Source organism: Taudactylus pleione, unplaced genomic scaffold (assembly GCF_031769625.1).
Source record: "Taudactylus pleione unplaced genomic scaffold, aTauple2 ptg000822l, whole genome shotgun sequence".
In the NCBI taxonomy this organism is placed as follows: domain Eukaryota; kingdom Metazoa; phylum Chordata; class Amphibia; order Anura; family Myobatrachidae; genus Taudactylus; species Taudactylus pleione.
In genome coordinates this window covers 267,326-282,441 of record NW_028285224.1, presented here as the reverse complement: position 1 = coordinate 282,441, position 15,116 = coordinate 267,326, and positions in this window count along the sequence as shown.

Sequence of the window (15,116 nt, the reverse complement as noted above, 5' to 3'; positions counted from 1 at the left end):
GTCAGGGTTAGGAATAGGTTTAGGATTAGGGTTTAGAGTTAGGGTTAGGGTTGGGGCTAGGGTTAGGGTTAGTGCTAGGGTTAGGGCTAGGGTTAGGGAGAGGTATAGGGTTAGGGCTAGGGTTAGGGCTAGGGTTAGGGCTATGGTTAGGACTAGAGTTAAGGTTAGGTTTAGGGTTAGGGCTAGGGTTAGGGTTTAGGATTAGGGTTAGGGCTAGGGTTAGGGTTAGGGTTTAGGGATAGTGTTAGGGTTTAGTTTTAAAGATAGGGTTATGATTAGGGTTAGGGTTTAGGGTTAGGGTTAGGGCTAGGGCATGGGTTAGGGTTATCGTTAGGGTTAGGGCTAGGGTTAGGGGTAGGGTTAGGGCTAGGGTTAGCGTTCGGGTTAGGGTCAGGGTTAGGGTTAGGGATAGGGTTAGGGTTAGGGCTAGGGTTAGCGTTAGGGTCAGGGTTAGGGTTAGGGTTAGGATTAGGGTTTAGAGTTAGGGTTAGGGTTAGGCCTAGGATTAGGGTTAGTGCTAGGGTTAGGGCTAGAGTTAGGGAGAGGTATAGGTTTAGGGCTAGGGTTAGGGTTAGGGCTATGGTTAGGGCTAGGGTTAGGACTAGAGTTAAGGTTAGGTTTAGGTTTAGGGCTAGGGATAGGGTTAGGGTTTAGGGTTAGGGTTAGGGCTAGGGTTAGGGTGTGGGTTTAGCGTTAGGGTTAGGGTTTAGGGTTAGGGTTTAGGGTTAGGGCTAGGGTTGGGGTTAGGTTAGGATTAGGGCTAGGGCTAGGGATAGGGCTAGGGTTAGGGTTTAGGGTTAGGGCTAGGGCTAGTGTTAGGGATAGGGTAATGGTTAGGGTTTAGGGTTAAGGTTAGGGTTATCGTTAGAGTTAGGGTTATGGTTAGGGCTAGGGTTAGGGTCAGGGTTATGGCTAGTGTTAGGGTTAGGGCTAGGGTAAGGGTTAGGGTTGAGGTTAGGGTTTAGGGTAAGGGTTAAGGTTAGGGCAAGGGTTAGGGATAAGGTTAGGTTTAGGGTTAGGGCAAGGGTTATGGTTAGGGTTAGGATTAGGGTTAGGGCTAGTGTTAGGGTTAGGGTTAGGACTAGGGTTAGGGCTAGGGTTAGGGTTTAGGTTTTAGGGTTAGGGATAGAGTTAGGGTTAGGGTTTAGGGTTAGGGATAGGGTTAGGGTGGGGGTTTAGGGTTAGGGTTTAGGGTTATGGTTAGGGTTATGGCTAGGGTTAGGGTTAGGGCTAAGGTTAGGGATAGGGTTAGGGCTAGGGTTAGGGCGAGGGTTAGGTCTAGGGTTAGGACTAGAGTTAAGGTTATGGTTAGGGTTAGCGTAAGGGTTAGGGTTAGGGCAAGGGCTAGGGTTAGGTCTAGGGTTAGGGTTAGTAAGAGAGTTAAGGTTAGGGTTAGGGCTAGGGTTAGGGTTTGGGATAGGGTTTAGGGATAGGGTTAGAGTTAGGGTTATGGCTAGGGTTAGGGTTTAGCATTAGGGTTAGGGTTAGGGTTTAGGGTTTAGGGTTAGAGTTAGGGTTAAGGTTTGGGTTAGGGTTAGGGTAAGGGTTAGGGTTAGGGCTAGATCTAGGGTTTTTGTTAGGGCTAGGGTAAGGGTTAGGGCTAGGGTTAGAGTTAGGATTAGGGCTAGGGTTAGGGTTAGAGTTAGGATTAGGGTTAGGGCTAGGGTTAGGGTTTAGCATTAGGGTTAGGGTTTAGGGTTAGGGTTAAGGTTAGGGTTTAGGGTTAGGGTTAGGGCTAGGGCTAGGGTTAGGGTTTAGGGTTAGGGTTAGGGTTATGGTTAGTGTTAGGGCTGGTGTTAGGGATAGGTTTAGGGCTAGGGTTAGGGCTAGGGTTAAGGTTATGGTTAGAGCTAGGGTTATGGTTAGGGTTAGGGCTAGGTCTAGGGTTAGGGTTTAAGGTTAGGGTTAGGGATAGGGTTTAGGGTTAGGGTTATAGTTAGGGTTAGGGATAGGGTTAGGCTAGGGTTAGGGCTAGAATTAGGGTTAGGGTTAAAGTTAGGGATAGGGTTTAGGCTTAGGGTTAGGATTAGGGTTAGGTTTAGTGATAGGGTTAATTTTAGCATTAGGGCTAGGGTTAGGGCTAGGGTTAAGGTTAGGGTTTAGGGTTAGGGATAAGGTTAGGGTTAGGGTTTAGGGTTAAGGTTAGTGTTAGGGTTAGGGCATGGGTTATGGTTAGGGTTAGGGTTTAGGCTTAGGGTTAGATCTAGGGTTAGGGCTAGGGTAAGGGTTAGGGCTAGGGTTAGGGATAGAGTAAGGGTTAGGGTTAGGGATAGATTAAGGGTTAGGGTTAAGGGTTAGGGCTAGGGTTAGGGTAAGGGCTAGGGTTAAGTTTAGGGCTAGGGTTATGGTTAGGGTTAGGGCTAGGGTTAGGGTTTAGGGTTAGGGCTAGGGCTAGGGTTAGGGTTAGGGCTAGGGTTATGGTTAGGGCTAGGGCTAAGGTTAGGGCTATGGTTAGGGATAGGGTCATGGTTAAGGATAGGGTTAGGGTTTAGGGTTAGGGTTTAGTTTTACGGTTAGGGTTAGAGTTATGATTAGGGTTAGGGTTTAGGGATAGGGTTAGGGTTAGGGTTAGGGCTAGGGCTAGGGTTAGGGTTTAGGGTTAGGGATAGGGTTAGGGTTTAGTGATAGGGTTAGGGTTATCTTTAGGGTTAGGGTTAGGGTTAGGGGTTGGGTTAGGGATAGGGTTAGCGTTAGGGTTAGGGTCAGGGTTAGGGATAGGGTTAGGATTAGGGTTTAGAGTTAGGGTTAGGGTAGGGGCTAGGGTTAGGGTTAGGGTTAGGGTTAGGGATAGGGTGAGGGTTAGGGATAGGGTTAGGGTTTACATTTAGGGTTAGGGATAGGGTTAGGGCTAGGGTTAGGGTTAGAGTTAGGATTAGGTTTAGGGTTAAGGTTAGGGTTTAGAGTTAGGGTTAGGGCTAGGGTTAGTGCTAGGGTTAGGGCTAGGGTTAGGGAGAGGTATAGGTTTAGGGCTAGGGTTAGGGTTAGGGCTATGGTTAGGGCTAGGGTTAGGGTTTAGGGTTAGGGCTAGGGTTAGGCTAGATTTTAGGGTTAGGGCTAGGGTTAGGGCTAGGTTTAGGGCTAGGGTTTAGGGTTAGAGTTAGGGTTATGGTTAGGGCTAGGGTTAGGGTCAGGGTTATGGCTAGTGTTAGGGTTAGGGCTAGGGTAAGGGTTAGGGTTGAGGTTAGGGTTTAGGGTAAGGGTTAAGGTTAGGGCAAGGGTTAGGGATAAGGTTAGGTTTAGGGTTAGGGCAAGGGTTATGGTTAGGGTTAGGATTAGGGTTAGGGCTAGTGTTAGGGTTAGGGTTAGGACTAGGGTTAGGGCTAGGGTTAGGGTTTAGGTTTTAGGGTTAGGGATAGAGTTAGGGTTAGGGTTTAGGGTTAGGGATAGGGTTAGGGTGGGGGTTTAGGGTTAGGGTTTAGGGTTATGGTTAGGGTTATGGCTAGGGTTAGGGTTAGGGCTAAGGTTAGGGATAGGGTTAGGGCTAGGGTTAGGGCGAGGGTTAGGTCTAGGGTTAGGACTAGAGTTAAGGTTATGGTTAGGGTTAGCGTAAGGGTTAGGGTTAGGGCAAGGGCTAGGGTTAGGTCTAGGGTTAGGGTTAGTAATAGAGTTAAGGTTAGGGTTAGGGCTAGGGTTAGGGTTTGGGATAGGGTTTAGGGATAGGGTTAGAGTTAGGGTTATGGCTAGGGTTAGGGTTTAGCATTAGGGTTAGGTTTAGGGTTAGAGTTAGGGTTAAGGTTTGGGTTAGGGTTAGGGTAAGGGTTAGGGTTAGGGCTAGATCTAGGGTTTTTGTTAGGGCTAGGGTAAGGGTTAGGGCTAGGGTTAGAGTTAGGATTAGGGCTAGGGTTAGGGTTAGGGTTAGAGTTAGGATTAGGGTTAGGGCTAGGGTTAGGGTTTAGCATTAGGGTTAGGGTTTAGGGTTAGGGTTAAGGTTAGGGTTTAGGGTTAGGGTTAGGGCTAGGGCTAGGGTTAGGGTTTAGGGTTAGGGTTAGGGTTATGGTTAGTGTTAGGGCTGGTGTTAGGGATAGGTTTAGGGCTAGGGTTAGGGCTAGGGTTAAGGTTATGGTTAGAGCTAGGGTTATGGTTAGGGTTAGGGCTAGGTCTAGGGTTAGGGTTTAAGGTTAGGGTTAGGGATAGGGTTTAGGGTTAGGGTTATAGTTAGGGTTAGGGATACGGTTAGGCTAGGGTTAGGGTTAGGGCTAGAATTAGGGTTAGGGTTAAAGTTAGGGATAGGGTTTAGGCTTAGGGTTAGGATTAGGGTTAGGTTTAGTGATAGGGTTAATTTTAGCATTAGGGCTAGGGTTAGGGCTAGGGTTAAGGTTAGGGTTTAGGGTTAGGGATAAGGTTAGGGTTAGGGTTTAGGGTTAAGGTTAGTGTTAGGGTTAGGGCATGGGTTATGGTTAGGGTTAGGGTTTAGGGTTAGGGTTAGGGCTAGGGTTAGGGTTAGAGTTAGGATTAGGTTTAGGGTTAAGGTTAGGGTTTAGAGTTAGGGTTAGGGCTAGGGTTAGTGCTAGGGTTAGGGCTAGGGTTAGGGAGAGGTATAGGTTTAGGGCTAGGGTTAGGGTTAGGGCTATGGTTAGGGCTAGGGTTAGGGTTTAGGGTTAGGGCTAGGGTTAGGCTAGATTTTAGGGTTAGGGCTAGGGTTAGGGCTAGGTTTAGGGCTAGGGTTTAGGGTTAGGGTTAGGGTTAGGGATAAGGTTTAGCATTAGGGTTAGGGTTTAGGGTTAGGGTTAAGGTTAGGGTTTAGGGTTATGGCTCGGGTTAGGGTTAGGGATTAGGGTTAGGGTTAGGGTTATGGTTAGGGTTTGGGCTGTGGTTAGGGATAGGTTTAGGGCTAGGGTTAGGGCTAGGGTTAAGGTTAGGGTTAGGGCTATTGTTATGGTTAGGGTTAGGGCTAGGGTTAGGGCTAGGTCTAGGGTTTAAGGTTAGGGTTAGGGATAGGGTTTAGGGTTAGGGTTATAGTTAGGGTTAGGGATAGGGTTAGGGCTAGGGTTAGGGTTTAGGGTTAGGGTTAAGGTTAGGGATAGGGTTAGGGTAAGGGATAGGGTTAGGGCTACGGTTAGGGTTAGGGTTAGGGCTAGAATTAGGGTTAGGGTTAAAGTTAGGGATAGGGTTTAGGTTTAGGATTAGGGTTAGGTTTAGTGATAGGGTTAGTTTTAGCGTTAGGGCTAGGGTTAGGGCTAGGGTTAAGGTTAGGGTTTAGGGTTAGGGATACGGTTAGGGTTTAGGGTTAAGGTTAGTGTTAGGGTTAGGGCATGGGTTATGGTTAGGGTTAGGGATTAGGGTTAGGGTTAGGGCTAGATCTAGGGTTAGGGCTAGGGTAAGGGTTAGGGCTAGGGTTAGGGATAGAGTAAGGGATAGGGTTAGGGATAGAGTAAGGGTTAGGGTTTAGGGTTAGGACTACGGTTAGGGTAAGGGCTAGGGTTAGGGTTAAGGTTAGGGCTAGGGTTATGGTTAGGGCTAGGGTTTAGGGTTTAGGGTTAGGGTTAAGGTTAGGGTTTAGGGTTAGGGCTAGGGTTAGGGTTAGGGCTAGGGCTAAGGTTAGGGTTAGGGCTATGGTTAGGGATAGGGTCAGGGTTAGGGATAGGGTTAGGGTTTAGTTTTACGGTTAGGGTTAGGGTTATGATTAGGGTTAGGGTTTAGGGTTAGGGCTAGGGTTAGGGCTAGGGTTAGGGTTTAGAGTTAAGGATAGGGTTAGGGTTTAGTGATAGTGTTAGGGTTATCTTTAGGGTTAGGGTTAGGGGTAGGGTTAGGGCTAGGGTTAGCGTTAGGGTTAGGGTCAGGGTTAGGAATAGGTTAGGATTAGGGTTTAGAGTTAGGGTTAGGGGTGGGGCTAGGGTTAGGGTTAGTGCTAGGGTTAGGGCTAGGGTTAGGGAGAGGTATAGGGTTAGGGCTAGGGTTAGGGCTAGGGTTAGGGCTATGGTTAGGACTAGAGTTAAGGTTAGGTTTAGGGTTAGGGCTAGGGTTAGGGTTTAGGATTAGGGTTAGGGCTAGGGTTAGGGTTAGGGTTTAGGGTTAGTGTTAGGGTTTAGTTTTAAAGATAGGGTTATGATTAGGGTTAGGGTTTAGGGTTAGGGTTAGGGCTAGGGCATGGGTTAGGGTTATCGTTAGGGTTAGGGCTAGGGTTAGGGGTAGGGTTAGGGCTAGGGTTAGCGTTCGGGTTAGGGTCAGGGTTAGGGTTAGGGATAGGGTTAGGGCTAGGGTTAGCGTTAGGGTCAGGGTTAGGGTTAGGGTTAGGATTAGGGTTTAGAGTTAGGGTTAGGGTTAGGCCTAGGATTAGGGTTAGTGCTAGGGTTAGGGCTAGAGTTAGGGAGAGGTATAGGTTTAGGGCTAGGGTTAGGGTTAGGGCTATGGTTAGGGCTAGGGTTAGGACTAGAGTTAAGGTTAGGTTTAGGTTTAGGGCTAGGGATAGGGTTAGGGTTTAGGGTTAGGGTTAGGGCTAGGGTTAGGGTGTGGGTTTAGCGTTAGGGTTAGGGTTTAGGGTTAGGGTTTAGGGTTAGGGCTAGGGTTGGGGTTAGGTTAGGATTAGGGCTAGGGCTAGGGATAGGGCTAGGGTTAGGGTTTAGGGTTAGGGCTAGGGCTAGGGTTAGGGATAGGGTAATGGTTAGGGTTTAGGGTTAAGGTTAGGGTTATCGTTAGAGTTAGGGTTATGGTTAGGGCTAGGGTTATGGTCAGGGTTATGGCTAGTGTTAGGGTTAGGGCTAGGGTAAGGGTTAGGGTTGAGGTTAGGGTTTAGGGTAAGGGTTAAGGTTAGGGCAAGGGTTAGGGATAAGGTTAGGTTTAGGGTTAGGGCAAGGGTTATGGTTAGGGTTAGGATTAGGGTTAGGGCTAGTGTTAGGGTTAGGGTTAGGACTAGGGTTAGGGCTAGGGTTAGGGTTTAGGTTTTAGGGTTAGGGATAGAGTTAGGGTTAGGGTTTAGGGTTAGGGATAGGGTTAGGGTGGGGGTTTAGGGTTAGGGTTTAGGGTTATGGTTAGGGTTATGGCTAGGGTTAGGGTTAGGGCTAAGGTTAGGGATAGGGTTAGGGCTAGGGTTAGGGCGAGGGTTAGGTCTAGGGTTAGGACTAGAGTTAAGGTTATGGTTAGGGTTAGCATAAGGGTTAGGGTTAGGGCAAGGGCTAGGGTTAGGTCTAGGGTTAGGGTTAGTAATAGAGTTAAGGTTAGGGTTAGGGCTAGGGTTAGGGTTTGGGATAGGGTTTAGGGATAGGGTTAGAGTTAGGGTTATGGCTAGGGTTAGGGTTTAGCATTAGGGTTAGGTTTAGGGTTTAGGGTTAGAGTTAGGGTTAAGGTTTGGGTTAGGGTTAGGGTAAGGGTTAGGGTTAGGGCTAGATCTAGGGTTTTTGTTAGGGCTAGGGTAAGGGTTAGGGCTAGGGTTAGAGTTAGGATTAGGGCTAGGGTTAGGGTTAGGGTTAGAGTTAGGATTAGGGTTAGGGCTAGGGTTAGGGTTTAGCATTAGGGTTAGGGTTTAGGGTTAGGGTTAAGGTTAGGGTTTAGGGTTAGGGTTAGGGCTAGGGCTAGGGTTAGGGTTTAGGGTTAGGGTTAGGGTTATGGTTAGTGTTAGGGCTGGTGTTAGGGATAGGTTTAGGGCTAGGGTTAGGGCTAGGGTTAAGGTTATGGTTAGAGCTAGGGTTATGGTTAGGGTTAGGGCTAGGTCTAGGGTTAGGGTTTAAGGTTAGGGTTAGGGATAGGGTTTAGGGTTAGGGTTATAGTTAGGGTTAGGGATACGGTTAGGCTAGGGTTAGGGTTAGGGCTAGAATTAGGGTTAGGGTTAAAGTTAGGGATAGGGTTTAGGCTTAGGGTTAGGATTAGGGTTAGGTTTAGTGATAGGGTTAATTTTAGCATTAGGGCTAGGGTTAGGGCTAGGGTTAAGGTTAGGGTTTAGGGTTAGGGATAAGGTTAGGGTTAGGGTTTAGGGTTAAGGTTAGTGTTAGGGTTAGGGCATGGGTTATGGTTAGGGTTAGGGTTTAGGGTTAGGGTTAGATCTAGGGTTAGGGCTAGGGTAAGGGTTAGGGCTAGGGTTAGGGATAGAGTAAGGGTTAGGGTTAGGGATAGATTAAGGGTTAGGGTTAAGGGTTAGGGCTAGGGTTAGGGTAAGGGCTAGGGTTAAGGTTAGGGCTAGGGTTATGGTTAGGGTTAGGGCTAGGGTTAGGGTTTAGGGTTAGGGCTAGGGCTAGGGTTAGGGTTAGGGCTAGGGTTATGGTTAGGGCTAGGGCTAAGGTTAGGGCTATGGTTAGGGATAGGGTCATGGTTAAGGATAGGGTTAGGGTTTAGGGTTAGGGTTTAGTTTTACGGTTAGGGTTAGAGTTATGATTAGGGTTAGGGTTTAGGGATAGGGTTAGGGTTAGGGTTAGGGCTAGGGCTAGGGTTAGGGTTTAGGGTTAGGGATAGGGTTAGGGTTTAGTGATAGGGTTAGGGTTATCTTTAGGGTTAGGGTTAGGGTTAGGGGTTGGGTTAGGGATAGGGTTAGCGTTAGGGTTAGGGTCAGGGTTAGGGATAGGGTTAGGATTAGGGTTTAGAGTTAGGGTTAGGGTAGGGGCTAGGGTTAGGGTTAGGGCTAGGGTTAGGGAGAGGTATAGGGTTAGGGCTAGGGTTAGGGTTAGGGCTAGGGTTAGGGCTATGGTTAGGACTAGAGTTAAGGTTAGGTTTAGGGTTAGGGCTAGGGTTAGGGATAGGGTTTAGGGTTAGGGCTAGGGTTAGGGTTAGGGTTTAGCGTTAGTTTTAGGGTTTAGTTTTACGGTTAGGGTTATGATTAGGGTTAGGATTTAGGGTTAGGGTTAGGGTTAGGGATAGGGTTTAGGGTTAGGTTTAGGGTTTAGAGTTAGGGTTAGGGTTGAGAGTTAGGGTTAGGGTTAAGACTAGAGTTAGGGTTAGGTTTTAGGGTTAGGGTTTAGGCTTAGGGTTTAAAGTTAGGGTTATGGTTAGGGATAGGTTTAGAGTTAGCTCTATGGTTAGGGCTAGGGCATGGGTTAGGGTTAGGGCTAGGGTTAGGGTTTAGGGTTAGGGATAGGGTTAGGGTTTAGTGATAGGGTTAGGGTTATCGTTAGGGTTAGGGCTAGGGTTAGGGGTAGGGTTAGGGTTAGGGCTAGGGTTAGTGTTAGGGTTATGGTCAGGGTTAGGGTTAGGGCTAGGGTTAGTGCTAGGGTTAGGGAGAGGTATAGGTTTAGGGCTAGGGTTAGGGTTAGGGCTATGGTTAGGGCTAGGGTTAGGACTAGAGTTAAGGTTAGGTTTAGGTTTAGGGCTAGGGTTAGGGTTTAGGGTTAGGGCTAGGGTTAGGGTGTGGGTTTAGTGTTAGGGTTAGGGTTAGGGTTAAGGTTAGGGTTTAGGGTTAGGGCTAGGGTTAGTTTAGGTTTTAGGGTTAGGGATAGGCTTAGGGCTAGGGTTAGGGTTAGGGCTAGGGTTAGGGCTAGGGTTTAGGGTTAGGGCTAGGGTTAGGGTTAGGGATAGGGTTTAGCATTAGGGTTAGGGTTTAGGGTTAGGGTTAAGATTAGGGTTTAGGGTTAGGGCTAGGGTTAGGGTTTAGGGTTAGGGTTATGGTTAGGGTTAGGGCTGTGGTTAGGGATAGGTTTAGGGCTAGGGTTAGGGCTAGGGTTAAGGTTAGGGTTAGGGCTAGGGTTATGGTTAGGGTTAGGGCTAGGGTTAGGGCTAGGTCTAGGGTTAGGGTTAGGGTTTAAGGTTAGGGTTAGGGATAGGGTTTAGGGTTATAGATAGGGTTAGGGATAGGGTTAGGGCTAGGGTTAGGGTTTTGGGGTTTGGGTTAAGGTTAGGGATTGGGTTAGGGTAAGGGATAGGGTTAGGGCTTCGGTTAGGGTTAGGGTTAGGGCTAGAATTAGGGTTAGGGTTAAAGTTAGGGATAGGGTTTAGGGTTAGGATTAGGGTTAGGTTTAGTGATAGGGTTAGTTTTAGCGTTAGGGCTAGGGTTAGGGCTAGGGTTAAGGTTAGGGTTTAGGGTTAGGGATAAGGTTAGGGTTAGGGTTTACGGTTAAGGTTAGTGTTAGGGTTAGGGCATGGGTTATGGTTAGGGTTTAGGGTTAGGGTTAGATCTAGGGTTAGGGTTAGGGCTAGGGTTAGGGCTAGGGTTAGGGCTAGGGTTAAGGTTAGGGCTTAGGGTTAGGGATAAGGTTAGGGTTAGGATTTACGGTTAAGGTTAGTGTTAGGGTTAGGGCATGGGTTATGGTTAGGGTTAGGGTTTAGGGTTAGGGTTAGATCTAGGGTTAGGGCTAGGGTAAGGGTTAGGGCTAGGGTTAGGGATAGAGTAAGAGTTAGGGTTAGGGATAGAGTAAGGGTTAGGGTTTAGGGTTAGGGCTACGGTTAGGGTAAGGGCTAGGGTTAGGGTTAGGGCTAGGGTTATGGTTAGGGCTAGGGTTAGGGTTTAGGGTTAGGGTTAATGTTAGGGTTTAGGGTTAGGGTTAGGGCTAGGGTTAGGGCTAGGGTTAGGGTTAGGGCTAGGGCTAAGGTTAGGGTTAGGGCTATGGTTAGGGATAGGGTCAGGGTTAGGGATAGGGTTAGGGTTTAGTTTTACGGTTAGGGTTATGATTAGGGTTAGGGTTTAGGGTTAGGGCTAGGCTGAGGGCTAGGGTTTAGGGTTAGGGATAGGGTTAGGGTTTAGTGATAGTGTTAGGGTTATCTTTAGGGTTAGGGTTAGGGGTAGGGTTAGGGCTAGTGTTAGCGTTAGGGTTAGGGTCAGGGTTAGGAATAGGGTTAGGATTAGGGTTTAGAGTTAGGGTTGGGGCTAGGGTTAGGGTTAGTGCTAGGGTTAGCGCTAGGGTTAGGGAGAGGTATAGGGTTAGGGCTAGGGTTAGGGCTAGGGATAGGGCTATGGTTAGGACTAGAGTTAAGGTTAGGTTTAGGGTTAGGGCTAGGGTTAGGGATAGGGTTTAGGGTTAGGGTTAGGGCTAGGGTTAGGGTTTAGGGTTAGTGTTAGGGTTTAGTTTTAAGGTTAGGGTTATGATTAGGGTTAGGGTTTAGGGTTAGGGTTAGGGCTAGGGCATGGGTTAGGGTTAGAGCTAGGGTTAGGGTTTAGGGTTAGGGATAGGGTTAGGGTTTAGTGATAGGGTTAGGGTTATCGTTAGGGTTAGGGCTTGGGTTAGCGTTCGGGTTAGGGTCAGGGTTAGGGTTAGGGATAGGGTTAGGGCTAGGGTTAGCGTTAGGGTTAGGGTCAGGGTTAGGGTTAGGGATAGGGTTAGGGTTAGGATTAGGGTTTAGAGTTAGGGTTAGGGTTAGGGTTAGTGCTAGGGTTAGGGCTAGGGTTAGGGAGAGGTATAGGTTTAGGGCTAGGGTTAGGGTTAGGGCTATGGTTAGGGCTAGGGTTAGGACTAGAGTTAAGGTTAGGTTTAGGTTTAGGGCTAGGGATAGGGTTAGTGTTAGGGCTAGGGTTAGGGTGTGGGTTTAGCGTTAGGGTTAGGGTTTAGGGTTAGGGTTAGGGTTTAGGGTTAGGGCTAGGGTTGGGGTTAGGTTAGGATTAGGGCTAGGGCTAGGGATAGGGCTAGGGTTTAGGGTTAGGGATAGGGCTAGGGTTAGGGATAGGGTAATGGTTAGGGTTTAGGGTTAAGGTTAGGGTTATCGTTAGAGTTAGGGTTATGGTTAGGGCTAGGGTTAGGGTCAGGGTTATGGCTAGTGTTAGGGTCAGGGCTAGGGTTAGGGTAAGGGTTAGGGTTGAGGTTAGGGTTGAGGTTAGGGTTTAGGGTAAGGGTTAAGGTTAGGGCAAGGGTTAGGGATAACGTTAGGTTTAGGGTTAGGGTTAGGGTTAGGGTTAGGATTAGGGTTAGGGCTAGTGCTAGGGTTAGCGTTAGGACTAGGGTTAGGGCTAGGGTTTAGGTTTTAGGGTTAGGGATAGAGTTAGGGTGGGGGTTTAGGGTTAGGGTTTAGGGTTATGGTTAGGGTTAGGGTTAGGGCTAGGGTTAGGTTTAGGATTAGGGCTAGGGTTAGGTCTAGGGTTAGGACTAGAGTTAAGGTTAGGGTTAGGGTTAGCGTAAGGGTTAGGGTTAGGGTTAGGGCAAGGGCTAGGGTTAGGGCTAGGGTTAGGTCTAGGGTTAGGGATAGTAATAGAGTTAAGGTTAGGGTTAGGGCTAGGGTTAGGGATAGGGTTTAGGGTTAGGGATAGGGTTAGGGTTATGGCTAGGGTTAGGGTTTAGCATTAGGGTTAGAGTTAGGGATTAGTGTTAGAGTTAGGGTTAAGGTTAGGGTTAGGGCTAGGGTAAGGGTTAGGGCTAGGGTTAGGTTAGGGTTAGGGTTAGGGCTAGGGCTAGAGCTAGGGTTAGGGCTAAGCCTAGGGTTAGGGTTTAGGGTTAAGGTTAGGGTTATCGTTAGGGTTAGTATAAGGGTTAGGGCTAGGGTTAGGGCTAGGGTGAGGGTTAGGGCTAGTTCGAGGGTTAGGGCTAGGGTTTAGGGTTAGAGCTAGGGTTAGGGCTAGGTTTGGGGTTAGGGCTAGGGCTAGAGTTAGAGATAGGGTTAAGGCTAGCGTTAGGGCTAAGGTTAGGGTTAGGGCTAGGGTTAGGATTAGGACTTAGAGTTAGGGTTAGGGTTAGTGCTAGGGTTAGGGCTAGGGTTAGGGTTAGGGATAGGATTAGGGCTTGTGTTAGGGTTAGGTCTAGGGTTAGGGCTAGGGTTAGGTTTAGGGTTAGGGCTAGGGTTAGGATTATTGTTAGGGTTAGGGTTAGGACAAGGGTTAGGGCTAGGGTTTAGGTTTTAGGGATAGGGATAGAGTTAGGGTTAGGGTTTAGGGTTAGGGATAGGGTGGGGGTTTAGGGTTAGGGTTATGGTTAGGGTTATGGCTAGGGATAGGGTTAGGGCTAGGGTTTGGTTTAGGGTTAGGGCTAGGGTTAGGTTTAGGGTTAGGACTAGAGTTAAGGTTAGGGTTAGGGTTAGCGTAAGGTTTAGGGTTAGGGTTCGGGCAAGGGCTAGGGTTAGGGCTAGGGTTAGGTCTAGGGTTAGGGTTAGTAATAGAGTTAAGGTTAGGGTTAGGGCTAGGGTTAGGGATAGGGTTTAGGGTTAGGGTTAGGGTTATGGCTAGGGTTAGGGTTTAGCATTAGGGTTAGGGTTTAGGGTTAGAGTTAGGGTTAAGGTTAGGGTTTAGGGTTAGGGCTAGGGTTAGGGCTAGGGTAAGGGTTAGGGCTAGGGTTAGGTTAGGGTTAGGGCTAGGGCTAGGGTTAGAGCTAGGGTTAGGGCTAAGGCTAGGGTTAGGGTTTAGGGTTAAGGTTAGGGTTATCGTTAGGGTTAGTGTAAGGGTTAGGGCTAGGGTTAGGGTTTGGGCTAGGGTGAGGGTTAGGGCTAGTTCGAGGGTTAGGGCTAGGGTTTAGGGTTAGGATTAGGGTTTAGAGTTAGGGTTAGAGCTAGGGTTAGTGCTAGGGTTAGGGCTAGGGTTAGGGTTTAGCATTAGGGTTAGGGTTTAGGGTTAGGGTTTAGGGTTAGAGTTAGGGTTAAGGTTAGGGTTTAGGGTTAGGGTTAGGGTTAGGGATAGGATTAGGGCTTGTGTTAGGGTTAGGTCTATGGTTAGGGCTAGGGTTAGGTTTAGGGTTAGGGCTAGGGTTAGGATTATTGTTAGGGTTAGGGTTTAGGGTTAGGGTTAGCGTTAGGGAAAGGGTTAGGGTTTAGAGTTAGGGTTAGGGTTAGGGCTAGGGTTTAGGGTTAGGGTTTAGGGTTAGGTTTAGGGTTTAGGGTTAGGGGTAGGGTTAGGGCTAGGGTTAGGGCTAGGGTAAGGGCTAGAGTAAGGGTTAGGGGTAGGGTTAGGGATAGAGTTAGGGCTAGGGTTAGGGTTTAGTGTTAGGGTTAGGGTTTAGGGTTAGGGATAGTGTTAAGGTTAGGGTTTAGGGTTAGGGTTAAGGTTTGGGTTTAGGGTTAGGGTTTAGGTTTAGGGTTAGAGTTAGGGTTGTGGTTAGTGTTAGGGTTAGGGTTAGGGTGAGGGTTAGGGTTTAGAGTTACGGTAAGGGTTAGGGCTAGGGTTAGAGTTAGGGTTAGGGCTAGGGTTAGGGATAGGGTGAGGGTTAGGGCTAGGGTTTACATTTAGGGTTAGGGTTAGGGATCGGGTTAGGGTTTAGGGTTTGTGTTTAGGGTTAGGGCTAGGGTTAGGGCTAGGGATAGGGTTAGGGCTAGGGTTTTGGTTAGGTTTAGGGCTAAGGTTAGGGTTAGGGCTAGGGTTAGGGATAGAGTTAGGGTTTAGGGTTAGGATTATGGTTAGGGTTAATGTTTGGGCTAGGGTTAGGGCTAGGGTTGTGGTTAGGGTTTAGGGTTAGGGCTAGGGTTATGGTTAGGGCTTGGGCTAGGGTTAGGGTCAGGGTTTAGAGTTAGGGTTAGGGTAAGGGTTAGGGCTATTGTTAGAGTTAGGGCTAGGTTTAGGGTTACGGTTAGGGCTAGGGTTAGTCCTAGGGTTAGGGTTAGGGATAGGGTTAGGGTTTAGGGTTAGGGCTAGGGTTAGGATTTAGGGTTTGGGTTAGGGATAGGGTGAGGGTAAGGGTTAGGGCTACGGTTAGGGTTAGGGTTAAGGATAGGGTTAGGTTTAGGGTTAGGGTTAGGATTAGGGATAGGGTTCGGTTTAGGGATAGGGTGTAGGGTTAGGGTTATTGATAGGGCTAGGGTTAGGGCTAGGGATAGGGCTAGGGACAGGGCTAGAGTTAGGATTTAGGGTTAGGGTTAGTGCTAGGGTTAGGGTTAGGATTTAGGGTTAGGGAAAGGGTTAGGGGTAGGGTTAGGGCTAGGGTTAGCGTTAGGGTTAGGGTTAGGAATAGGGTTAGGATTAGGGTTTAGAGTTAGGGTTAGGGTTGGGGCTAGGGTTTGGGTTAGTGCTAGGGTTAGGGCTAGGGTGAGGGAGAAGTATAGGGTTAGTGCTAGGGTTAGGGGTAGGGTTAGGGCTAGGGTTAGGGCTATGGTTAGGACTAAAGTTAAGGTTAGGTTTAGGGTTAGGGATAGGGTTAGGGATAGGGTTTAGGGTTAGGGTTAGGGCTAGGGTTAGGGTTTAGGGTTAGTGTTAGGGTTAGGGTTTAGTTTTAAGGTTAGGGTTATTATTAGGGTTAGGGTTTAGGGTTAGGGCTAGGGCATGGGTTAGAGCTAGGGTTAGGATTTAGTGTTAGGGTTTAGTGATAGGGTTAGGGTTATCGTTAGGGCTAGGGTTTGGGCTAGGGTCAGCGTTA